This window comes from Pristis pectinata, chromosome 19 (assembly GCF_009764475.1).
Source record: "Pristis pectinata isolate sPriPec2 chromosome 19, sPriPec2.1.pri, whole genome shotgun sequence".
Lineage (NCBI taxonomy): Eukaryota > Metazoa > Chordata > Chondrichthyes > Rhinopristiformes > Pristidae > Pristis > Pristis pectinata.
In genome coordinates this window covers 12,588,864-12,601,621 of record NC_067423.1, presented here as the reverse complement: position 1 = coordinate 12,601,621, position 12,758 = coordinate 12,588,864, and positions in this window count along the sequence as shown.

Below are 12,758 nucleotides of genomic sequence, written 5' to 3'. Positions count from 1 at the left end.
TATGGTGGTGACCAATTCTATGAGTTCTGATTTCCACCTTATAAAGGGAGGCATGTGTACAGGCACTGGGGAGGTTACAAAAGAGACTTAAAAGGTTAATACCAGAACAGACAATTTATATCCACCAGAAAAAAGATATAAGATTGCTGCCTTTTCTCTTGTGAGGAAGTTGAAGTAGAACCAGAGATTCAAAGAATGGTCACAGGAGGGGAGGCCACTTCACCATTAAATCTCTGCCAACTCCTGGTAGAACAACTTGTCATTCCTATTCTACTGCTACTTCCTCTAGTTCTAGTCTCACCCAACCTTAGGAGAAAAAGCCTGCATGCATTCACCCTATCTATACCCCTCATAATTTTGTATACCTCTATAAGATCCCCCCTCATTCTCCTGCACTCCAGGGAATAAAGTCCTAACCTATTCAACCTTTCCCTATATCTCAGGTCCTCAAGTCTCGGCAACATACTTGTAAATTTTCTCTGCATTCTTTCAAGCTTATTGATATCTTTCCTGTAGGCAGGTGACCAGAACTACACACAATACTCTAAATTTGGCTTCACCAATGTCCTGTACAACTTCAACATAACATCCCAACTCCTGAACTCAATGCCCTGATTTAAGAAGGCCAAAGTGCCAAGAGCTCTCTTTACGACCCTATCTACCTGTGACACCACTTTCAAGGAACTATGGATCTGTATTCACAGACCCCTTTGTTCTACCACACACCTCAGAACACTACCATTCACTGTGTAAATCTTACCCTGACTTGTCCTCCCAAAGTGCAACATCTCACATTTGTCTGCATTTTTCAGCCCATTTTCCCAGTGAGTCAAGATCATGCTGCAAGCTTTGATAGCCTTCCTCGCTGTCCACTATGCCCCCAATCTTGGTGTCATCCATAAATTTGCTGATCCAGTTTACCACATTATATCTACATCATTAATATAGATGATAAACAACAATGGACCCAGCACCTATCCCTGCAGCACATCACTAGTCACAGGCCTCCAGTCAGGGAAATAACCATCTACTACCATTCTCTGGCTTCTCCCACTAAGCTAACGTTGAATCCAACTGACTACTTCATCCTGAATGCCAAGTGACTTTCTGGACCAGCTTCCCATGCGGGACTTTGTCAAAGGCTTTGCTAAAGTCCGCGGACAATGTTCACCGCCTTTCCTTCATCGAACTTCTTGTTAACTTCCTTGAAAAACTCTGTAAGATTTATTAGACATGACCTGCCACGCACAAAGCCTCGTTGACTATCCCTAATCAGGCCCTGTCTATCCAAATACTTAGATATCCTTTCCCTCAGAGTACCTTCCAATAATTTACCCATGACCGATGTCAGGCTCACTGGCCTATAATTTCCCAGCTTATTCTTAGAGCCTTTCTTGAGCAACGGAACAACATTAACTATCCTCTAGTCCTCTGGCACCTCACCCTTGGCTTAGGATGTTTTAAATATATTTGCCAGGGCTGCTGCAATTTCTGCACTAGCCTCCCACAAGGTCCGAGGGGACACCTTGTGAGGCCCTGGGGATTTATCCAACTTTATTCCCCTCAAGACAGCCAGCACCTCCTCTTCCGTAATCTGGATACTGTTTTGCCTCAGTTCTATAGTCTTTGTGTCTGTCTCCCAAGTAAATACAGATGCAAAAAATTCATTTAAGATCTTCCCCATCTCTTTCAGCTCCACGCATAGATGACCACGCTGATCTTCAAGGGACCAATGTTGTCCCTTGCTATCCTTTTGCCCTTAATATATCTATAGAATCTCTTGGGATTCTCTTTCACTTTGCCTGCCAGAGCAACCTCATGTCCTCTTTTAGCCCTCCTGATTTCTCGCTTAAGTATTCTCTTGCATTTCTTATACTCCTCAAGCACCTCATTTGATCCTAACTGCCTCTACCTGATATGTGCCTCCTCCTTTTTCTTTACCAGGGCCTCAATATCCCTCGATAACCAAGGTTCCCTGAACCTATTAGCCTTGCCTTTTATCCTAACAGGAACATACAGAGTATGAACTCTCAATATTTCATTCTTGAAGGCCTCCCACTTACCAAGCATCTCTTTGCCAGAAAACAGCCTATCCCAATCCACGCCTACCAGATCCCTTCTGATGCTATCAAAGTTGGCCTTACTCCAATTTAGAATCTCAACCCGAGGACCAGTCCGATCTTTCTCCATAATTATCTTGAAACTAATGGTATTATGATCACTATATCCAAAGTGTTCCCCTACACTCACTTCTGTCACCTGCCCCGTCTCATTCCTGAAGAGGAAATCCAGTATCACGCTCCCTCTAGTTGGGACCTCTACATATGGATTGAGGAAGCTTTCATGAATGCATTTGGCACTCTATCCCATCCAATTCCTTTATAGTATGGGAGTCCATATGTGGAAAGTTAAAATCACCTACTATCACAACCTTATTTTTCTTGCAAATGTCTGCTACCTCTCTACAAATTAGTTGCTCTATATCCTGCTGACTAATGAGAGGTCTATAATATAGTCCCATTAATGTGGTCATCCCTTTCTTATTCCTCAGTTCCACCCATATTGTCTCAGTAGACGAGCCCGCGAGTATGTCCTCTCTGAGCACTGCCATGACATTTTCCCTGATGAGTAATACCACCCCTCCCCCTTTAATAGCTCCCCCTCTATCATGCCTAAAACATTGGAACCCCGGAACATTGAGCTGCCAGTCCTGCCCCCCTGCAACCAAGTCTCACTAATGGCTACAACATCACAATTCCACGTGCCAATCCATGCTCTAAGTTCACCTGCCTGACCTACAGTACCCCTTGCATTGAAATAGATGCATCTCAGAACATTAGTCCCACCATGCTCATCAACCAGTCGATTTCTGTCTTTGCTTGTACGCTTAACACCTACTTTCCCCACAGCCTCTGCACTTGCTGCCCTGCCAACTCTGGTTCCCACCCCCCTACAACTCTAGTTTAAACCCAGCCCACCGAGCAGTACTAGCAAACCTTCCTGCAAGGATATTGGTCCCCCTCCAGTCCAGGTGCAAACTGTCTCATTTGTACAGGTCCCACTTGCCCTGGAAGAGAACCCAATGATCCAAAAATCTGAAGCCCTCCCTCCTGCACCATCTCCTTAGCCATGTATTAAACTGCACTATCTTCCTATTTCTTGTCTCACTAGCATGTGGCACAGGTAGCAATCCTAAGATCACCACTCTGGAGGTCCCATCTTTTAACTTGGCACCTAACTCACTGAACTCACTTTGCAGGACCTCGTCACTCTTCCTGTCTATCTCATTGGTACAGGTGTGGACCACGACTTCTGGCTGCTCACCCTCCCCCTTAAGAATGCTGTGGGCTCGATCCAAGACGTCAGTTTCAGATGAATTCAGATTTAGATTAGTTCATTGTCATAAACATCAGGGTGCAATGAAATTCTTTGTTCGCATGAAGCTCACAGAGTAAACAGTATACATGGTGATAATAAATACAACTATAAATACAGCAACAAATGCAAAACAGCAGAATGGTGCAAAGATTGTAGTGCAATCTGAAGTAGTGCAAATAGATATTCTAAAGTGACAAAAATGGAATAACTGAGAGAGGTAGAATTAAGAGTCTGAGAACATGGCAGCACCACCAGGAGGGGGGATGGGAAAGAAGTGATGGGTTCAGGAGTCTAATAGCAATGGGGAAAAAACTGTTCTTCAGTCTGGACATCTGGGCTTTCAAGCTCCTGTATCTTCCCCCAGAAGGTAAAAGAGAGAAAAGGGAATGGCAAAGGTGACAGGAAGCCTTGCTGATATTATTGGCCTTCCTGATACAATGCACTGTGAAGCTGGACTGAATGGAAGGAAATGACAAGCCTGTGACAGACTGGACTGTGTTTACCACTCTCTGCAGGTTCTGTCAGTCCAGAGCAGAGCAGTTGCAACATCAGGCAGAGATGCATCCTGTCAGGATACTTTCTATAGTGCATCTGTAGAAGTTCGGGAGAATCCCCGTGGATCAATGTTACTAATCACCAATATTACAAATGTCTTCATCTCATTACATTGATGCCCTTTCTTCTGCTTGATATCTGTAAAAGCCTAAATGAAATAGGTTGCCACATAGAAAGTTGCACTGTTTTAAACTGTCCAATTAATATAAACTGTCCCCATCACAGTTGTCAGCTTTCCGCTTTTCAAATTGTGCACTTCTGAGATTCAATTACTTCAAGTCATTTTCTATCAATTGATCTTTAGCTATTTGTCTTTCTTATCATGCTTTGGATATGCACATTATATCTATTTGGTCTCAGAGATGCTTCATCAAGATCCCTTTATCAACCCACCAAGAATTTTTGTCTCTCTTCTCAAAAAGGGTTCGATCAATTAATCTCTCAGTGTATGTACCTATTGAAATTCTGAATGTCACACATTTATTTCTTAATTTTGATTCTTTGATTTCTAAGCTTAATTTTGACTTGATTATCATGTGCAAATTCTCCCACGATAATTTGATTCACTGCCCTCAGGTTTTCTTCACCTCTTGACTGGTTTCCAGTAAGTCCATTGAGTCAAATTCTCCCAGTAGCCCAGAATTATGTTTTGACATGGGTATGGTGATGCAGTGGTTAACTTACTTGGTGGACAGCCAGAGTTCTGGACAATTGAACCAGACACACATTGAATCTCAACACAGAGTCATAGCGTCATGCAGCATGGAAACAGGTCCTTCAGCCCCACTTGTCCATGCCAACCAAGATGTCCATCTACACTAAATCCCATTCTCCTGTGTTTGACCCATATCCTTCTAATCCTTTTCTATCCTTATACCTGTCCAAGTGTCTTTTAAATATTGTAATTGTACCTGCCTCTACCACTTCCTCTGGCAGCTTGTTCTGTATACCCACCACCCTCTGTGTGGAAAAATCTGGCCTTCAGATATAGAACATAGAACATTGAACAATTCACCACAGTACGGGCCCTTTGGCCCATGATGTTGTGCCGACCAATATAAACCCACTCCACGGTCAATCTAACCCTTCCCTCCGACACAGCCCATATCCCTCCATTTTTCTTACATCCATGTGCTTATCTAAGAGTCTTTTAAACATCCCTATTGCATCAGCCTCTACCACCACCCCCAGCAGCGCGTTCCAGGCACCCACCACTCTCTGTGTAAAAAACTTACCTCTGATGTCTCCCCTAAACTCTCCTCCACTCACCTTAAATGGATGTTCTCTGGTATTGGCCATTGCCACCCTGGGAAAAAGTTGCTGGCTGTCCACTCTGTGCCTCTCATAACCTTATACAGCTCTGTCAAGTCACCTCTCATCCTCCTACGCTCCAAAGAGAAAAGCCGTAGCTTGCTCAACCTTTCCTCAGAAGACATCTTCTCTAATATCCTTTAAATCTTTCCTCTCTCACCTTAAACCAATGTCCTCTAGTTTTAGGCTCTCTACCGTTTGAAAAAACTGTGATGGGTGGTAAATTTAAAGTAATTGAATAAGTGTGGACTTTAAAACAAAGGATAGTCTCAATATCAATAACTGTGAAACTACTGGATTGTTGTAAAAACCCATCTGGCTCATTAATGTCTTGGAGGGGAGGAAATCTACCAGTTTTAATGCTGGAGGAACTCAGCAGGTCAGGCAGCATCTATGGAGGGAAATAAACAGTCGACGTTTCGGGTCGAGACCCTTCATCAGGACTGGAAAGGAAGAGGGCAGAAGCCGGAATAAGAAGGTCGGGGGGGGGAGGGAGGAGCACAGGCTGGCAGGTGATAGGTGAGTCCAGGTGAGAGGGGGAAGGTGGGTGGGTGGGGGAGGGGGGATGAAAAGGGGTGATGTGAGAAGCTGGGAGGTGATAGGTAGAAGAGGAAAAGGGCTGAAGAAGAAGTAATCCTGTAGGAGAGGACAGTGGATCATGGAATAAAGAGAAGGAGGAGGGGAATAGATGAGCAGGTCATGAGGGTGGGGAAGGGGAATGGATTATTTTCCCTCTCCCACCCTCATGACCTGCCCATCTATTCCCCTCCTCCTTCCCTTTATTCCATGGTCCACTGCCCTCTCCTACCTGATTCCTTCTTCAGCCCTTTGCCTCTTCTACCTATCACCTCCCAGCTTCTCACATCACCCCTTTTCATCCCCCCTCCCCCACCCACCCACCTTCCCCCTCTCACCTGGACTCACCTGCCAGCCTGTGCTCCTCCCCCTCCCCCGACCTTCTTATTCCGGCTTCTGCCCTCTTCCTTTCCAGTCCTGATGAAGGGTCTCGACCCGAAACGTCGACTGTTCATTTCCCTCCATAGATGCTGCCTGACCTGCTGAGTTCCTCCAGCACTTTATGTGTGTTGCTCCAGATTCCAGCATCTGCAGAATCTCTTGTATCTGTGAATCTACCACCTTTACCCAGTCTGGCCTTTACATGATCCCAGACCCACTAATACAGTTGACTCTCAAATGTTTCCTCAGTTCATGGTCAATTAGGGTTGGACAATATATGCCAACATTGCCAGTGATGTTCTCATAAATTATGTATAATTTATGTTACATTTAATTTAAATTTATGTTAAGTTATGTTTGTTATATTTGTAATGTACTGTTCCGCTGCTGCAAAAAGTTAATTTTCATGGCATTTATACCCTGGGTGTGTATGCCTATAACAATAAACTTGAATTTGAACTCATCGTGGGAAGAAATAAAAAAAATAGTAATCTAAGTCCATTCACAATTGTCTGTGGAGTTGGGTGACTTTCTCTGGAATCACAATAGAGATAACCACAGTGCCTTGTAATAAAAGGGTATGGGTACGGATATAGATAAATGTTGAGTGGAATTGTGTGTGCGGACAGGATCAGGTTCAGAACGATACCTCCGATTTCCTGGTCAATAACCAGATTTCCAAATCAATAAAGTTGTGAGCTGTCTTGACCTACATTACCACACACAGCAAGAACTCACAATTATACAGTGTCCTTAAGGCAGTGTTTTAAGCAAAGAAAGAGGTGATTAAAAATTTGGTAGGAGTATGTTTTGGTGATGAGGGATAATGAGGGAATTTCAAAGTTCAGCCTGGACAGCTAGAGGTACATCCATCAGTGGTGTGCCAAGTAGTTCAGAGGGTAAGCAGAGTTCTCAGAGGCTGTGTAGCTGAAGGGGTTTACAGAGGTGGGGAATGGAGAACACTTGGAGGGATTGGACCACAATAATGAAATTCTTAAATCTGAGGTATTAATCGATTGCAAAATAATTTGATTCATCCTGAGTTTATGAAAGGTAATTTGTTAGTACAAGTTCTTCTGCTTTTCTCTTTTTTACTGGAACTGATTGTCTAGTTTACACATGAGTAAAAGCCACTCAGGTCAGATATTGGGGAGATGTCCAGAAGATCAAGGGTCTCCTAGAAACGGGCTTCAGGGAAGGGAGTGGGCAAACTAGAATACCATGACAGCAGTGAGGAAGTGTGGTATTGTTGGCAAGTCTTACACCAGCTGAGTCCTATTAAGAATTTGTGAATCGCACACTGGCTTTATTAACCACCTCGGAGCCTAATAAGCAGGAGTGGAAGCAAATCATCCTCAATCCCAAGGAATGGTCAAAGTAGAAGAGACCAATGTTGCACCCAAGTTACATTCTGCATTCAGGGTTAGCACAGCTTATTAATGAAATCAAGTCACCCAATTGTTTGGGGGAGTGGGTATTAAACCCAATTAGCTCAAATCAGGCGCTTATTGTGGACTGTTATAAGATAAGCCTGCATGAATTTAAGGTGAGAGGGGGGTAGGTTCAGAACAGATGTGAGGGGTATGTTTTTTTTTTACACTGAGACAAGTGGTGGAGGCCTGGAATGCATTGCCTGATAGGGTGTGGAGGCAAATTCATTGGGGGCTTTTAAGTGGGGCTTGGATAGGCACATGACTGAGAGGAAAATAGAGGGATATGTGCATTCTGTAGGTAGGAGGGAATAGCTATGTTGGCACAATGTTGTGGGCTGAAGGGCCTGTTCTGTGCTGTACTGTTCTATGTTCTAAGCCTTTGGAAAATAATGTAATTAGTAATGACTCTTGAAAGCACAACAGGAATGTATTTTAAATGTCTGCCATTAATTTAACAGGAAGTCCAATTTGCCCACCAGCATCAGGAAAGAAGGATTCCAGTTACAACCAGGGATTGTTCTCATCAAACCTGAGGTAGGTTAGAGGGAGAATTACTAGGTGTTCTAAACCATAAAGGGTTTTGGGTAAGTAATGAAGAGCAATCAGGAGGAGAGTAAATTGGTTTGTTATTGTCACATGTACTGTGGTAGAGTGAAAAACTTTTGTTTAGTATGCCATCCACAGTGCATTGAGGTAGTACAAGGGAAAACAACAACAGAATGCAGAATAAATTGTTACAGTTACAGAGAACATGCAGTACAGGTAGACAATAAGGTGAAAGGCCATGGTGAGGTAGATTGTGAGGTCAAGAGTCTATCTCATCATACTAGGGGACTATCAATAGTCTCATAACAGCAGGATAAAAGCTGTCCTTGAGCCTGGTGGTATGTGCTTTCAGGCTTTTGGATCTTCTGCCCAATGGGGGGGGGGGGGGGGGAAAGCCTTTTGAGGAAGTCGAGGCATTGGTGTGCTTTCCTGGCCATGAGTCTACATGGTTGGACCGGGGCAGGCTATTGGTGATGTTCACCCCTAGGAGCTTTCAACCCTCTCAACTTCAGCACTGTTGATATAAATGGGAGCATATGCATCGCTCCCCAAATAACCAAATGGCATAAATTTAAGTTAGAAAGATGGTGTAATTATTTAATGCAGTGAGCAGTTTGCATTTGGGATACATTGAATTTGCTTTGACTAACCTTACAATCATCTCTTTCAGAAGAGAATAGGATAAATACTTGGGAGGATTATTTACAGGGCTATTGGAACAAAATAGGAAAATGGTGTTAATTGGAAAGCTCTTAAATAACTAGTATTGTCATGATGGTCCAAATGTCTCTTTCTGTGATGTGACATTTGATATTTTTATAGCTGGTGACTCAAACTATTTTGAAGCCTGGTCTTATGTGACTGTCATTGGTGAAACCTGAGCAGTAAACAGGTGCATGGTTCTGGGGATAAATGGGATGGAAGAGAATCAGTCCTAGAAGATCCAAAAGAAACAAAGAAAGAGGAAAAACTGGATAAATAAAAGAATCACCAAAAGGGCCAAGTTCAGCGAGTCTTTATATACAAACATCACCCAGCACAGATTCAAGGATAAAAGGTGTATGTCTCATTGAAATATACATAAATTCCACAATGCAAGAAAGTGATCTTCAAATATCACACTGCCAATCCAGTCTGATAGAATGATGGTTGCTCAGAAAGCTATTGTGTCACCTGAGTCTGGATGGTTGTCATAAACTAGAAACCTTGGCAATGTATTCTGTGGAGTTGCTGGAACTGTTTTATCTGTTTTTTTTCCCCTCTTTTTAGTGATTCAGTCATATGAAAAAGAGGCTCCGTACTGCTGTGAACAATAAATTAATTAGATAGAATAAGGATGTGAGTGGGTATGGTGTTTCATTGTGGTAGCACATTGGGATAAGGTTAATAAAAATAAGGACTGACTATACGCTCTGCATTAAGTTCATTTATTTTGAGGTGTGTTGACTGAAGCACTCTGCAAACACAGTACTTTGGATCTAATAAACCCAAGTGTACTACATTTGGTGTTCACAATGTGTTCTCCTCTGCGCTGGAGAATCCAACCTCTGATTGGATGACTGCTTTGAGGAATGTTTGTATTTGGTTCACTGGGACAAATATAGCTACAGTGTTCACTACACAGCTCCCTGTTGCCTGCCACTTTAATTTTCCATCCCACTCCCACATTGACCTATATGTCTGTGACCTCCTGCACTGTCAGAACAACGATCAAAGCAAATTTGAAGAACAGTATTTCATCTTCTGTCTGGGCACACTGCAGTCTTCCAGAATCAATATCGAATTCTCCAGCTTGCTTTCTCTTTCTGTAATGGAACTGGTCATTTCCGTTGCAAGTCATCATCTATGACATTGGTGCAGTTTCCTCTCTCCATTAGAAGAGCCAGTCCTGCTGAGCATGTTCCTGCTACTTGCAAAACATTACACTTCTTTGTTTGTATTATCACCATTTCACTGCCCCCATTAACCCACTTGATTTGGAGGACTTCTCACATCCCCATGGCAACCCCAGCCTAACTTTATCACAGATATTCCCTTCGTCCTATCCATCAGTTACAACCACCCCCCCCCCCCCCACCTTCTCTGCTACTTCAAACTAACCTGTTTTTTTCTCTCTTTCCCAGTTCTTATGAAGGATCTTTGACCTGAAATGTTGACTCTGTTTGTCTTTCCACAGATGCTGCCTGACCTGCTGAGTCTTTCCAGCATTTTCTGTTTTTATTTTGGATTTCCAGTATCTGAAGGATTTTTTTTGTTTTCATATACATCGGGTATAAGCTTAGATATTGGCAATATATTTTTGAAAGAGATTTGAGAAATTCTACATTCTTTTCTTGTTTGGAATTTCAGTCGAGTTTATTGTCATATGCACAAGTACATGTATGCACAGTTGCAATGAAAAACTTACTTGCAGCAGCATCACTGGCACATAGCAACAGATACACAACATTCACAAGAAAAATATAAATTAAACTTAAATTGTACACAATTTTTCAAGAAAACACAATTAGAACAATAAACAAAGTCCATTGTTCTGTTATTTGTGAGGAATGTTTCACAATTTGAAATCTGTGGCTTCTGATAGATTTACTAAATCTCCTTAATACCTATTTCTTTAACCCAACTTCAGGTATTCTGCCCTACTGTTGCTTTATATGAGTGTATCAAATTTTGTTTGACATCTCTCTTTGTTGTACTAAAAGTGCTATAAAAATGTAGATTTCTGCTGTAATATGATCTTGTTAGTGGGCTGCCCACTATAAACAGAAATAAAAAGCATTGTTATGTTATTTTAGTAAAAGGAATTTCTCCCCAAAGTTATTGATACTTGCTAACAATAAACATTGCAGAGATCAGCCCATACAATGGAGCAAAGAATGGGTGAGTTTGAATAAAGCCCTGAATTTGTAATTTCTAACACATCCTATCAACAACACCAGCAATTTGATGGCAATTTTGCCATTTAGCTCACTGAGATTTTGGCTTCCTTTGTGTTTTTCTTTCTGTGACAATTGCAATAGTACTTCAAAACTATTTTTCATAGTTTGTTTATTATACTCTATTACATTTGTGGATTTGGGGATAAAAAAACTGAAAGTTACTTCTGCAATAAAAACTGGGCATGCTGGAGATAGGCAGGAGATCAGTGTAATGAGTGAAGGAGGCTTATTATATCAGTATGAAACGATCTGGCAGAGACAGAAATAAACAAACCTAATTAATAACCTGAATTATCTTTTGATTTCCAGTCCTGATGAGCTAAATGCAAAATATTATAGATGCTGGAAAACTGATATAAAACAAAAATACAGGAACTACTCAGCAGGCCAGGCAGCATCTATGGAGAAAGAATCAGAGTAAATGATGCAGGTTATTGGTCTGTCATTACTCTTTACAGATGCTCGGGTTTAGCTTTCAGGGGTCTTTTTCTCTTGAATGGAAATGGAAACTCTTTATACAAAGCACAGAATGCAGAGCACAGAAAGAGCTCTTTCAAAGGACTGACCAATTGGCCGCATTTTGCATTGGTTTCTATTGTATTATTTTCCTTTCTAATTCCTTTTTAAATCTTGCTTTCTCACAGATTTATTACATCAGATTACTCCACCTTTACAGGCAGTATATTGCAGATCTGCATCTCACTGCATAAAAATAAATCTCCTCACCTCCCTATTGGTTGTGCCAATTACATTAAATTTATCTTCTCTGGTGAATGACCCTCTTGCTGCTCAGAACAATTTCTAATTTACTGTCTCAAAGCCATTCAGAATTTTAGGAACCTTCTCTGCTTGGAGGAGGACAACACGGGCATCTCCAGTTACCCTACGTAACTAAAACTTGATACCACTTCTGGCAAATTTCTTCAGCCAATCCAAAGACTTAGCATTATTCCTGAGTTGGGCACAATAGTATGGCTACAGCCTAAGGAGTGATTTATAACAGCTGCTTCCATGGCTTGAGCATCAAAGATTGTGTGCATGCATTCCAGATCTCTGAAAAGTGACCCCCCCCCCCCAACCCTCTTCCTGCTAAAAATTGCAAGAATCGCAATATCAGTCCAAACAAAACACGTTGATATATATTTATATTTAAATTAAACTAATTCCCTGTATTCTATGGTGAAGAACGAAAGGCTGGCAGAAACTGGTCATATCTCATCTTGTTGGTAGAACTCTTCTTAACAAAAAAATAGAAGTTCACTCTATAACACTGAAGGGGGCAATGCCATGACAAGATCATAGGAGGTGATTAAGAAAGATTTTAAAAGAAATATAGAGCTGTTCCATTCTTTAACAAGATATAGATATCAATCAAAAGTGTCTTAATACGTCTCAAACAAAATACACCAAAATATTAGAAATCCATTGACGGGCCAAGCTGTCAAATGTACACAAAGATGATTCCACAAATATGAACAAGTTGGAATGAGCAGCTGATCGTGTGAGAGAACGAGCACTACAGTGTGTTTGTGCAACCACTTGGCTCAAGGACTGCAGCCTAAGTAGTTAAGTACCACATTGGAAGATCAGTCTCAAACATACACCATGATGACAATGATTTTCCAAGGCCAATCAAGCC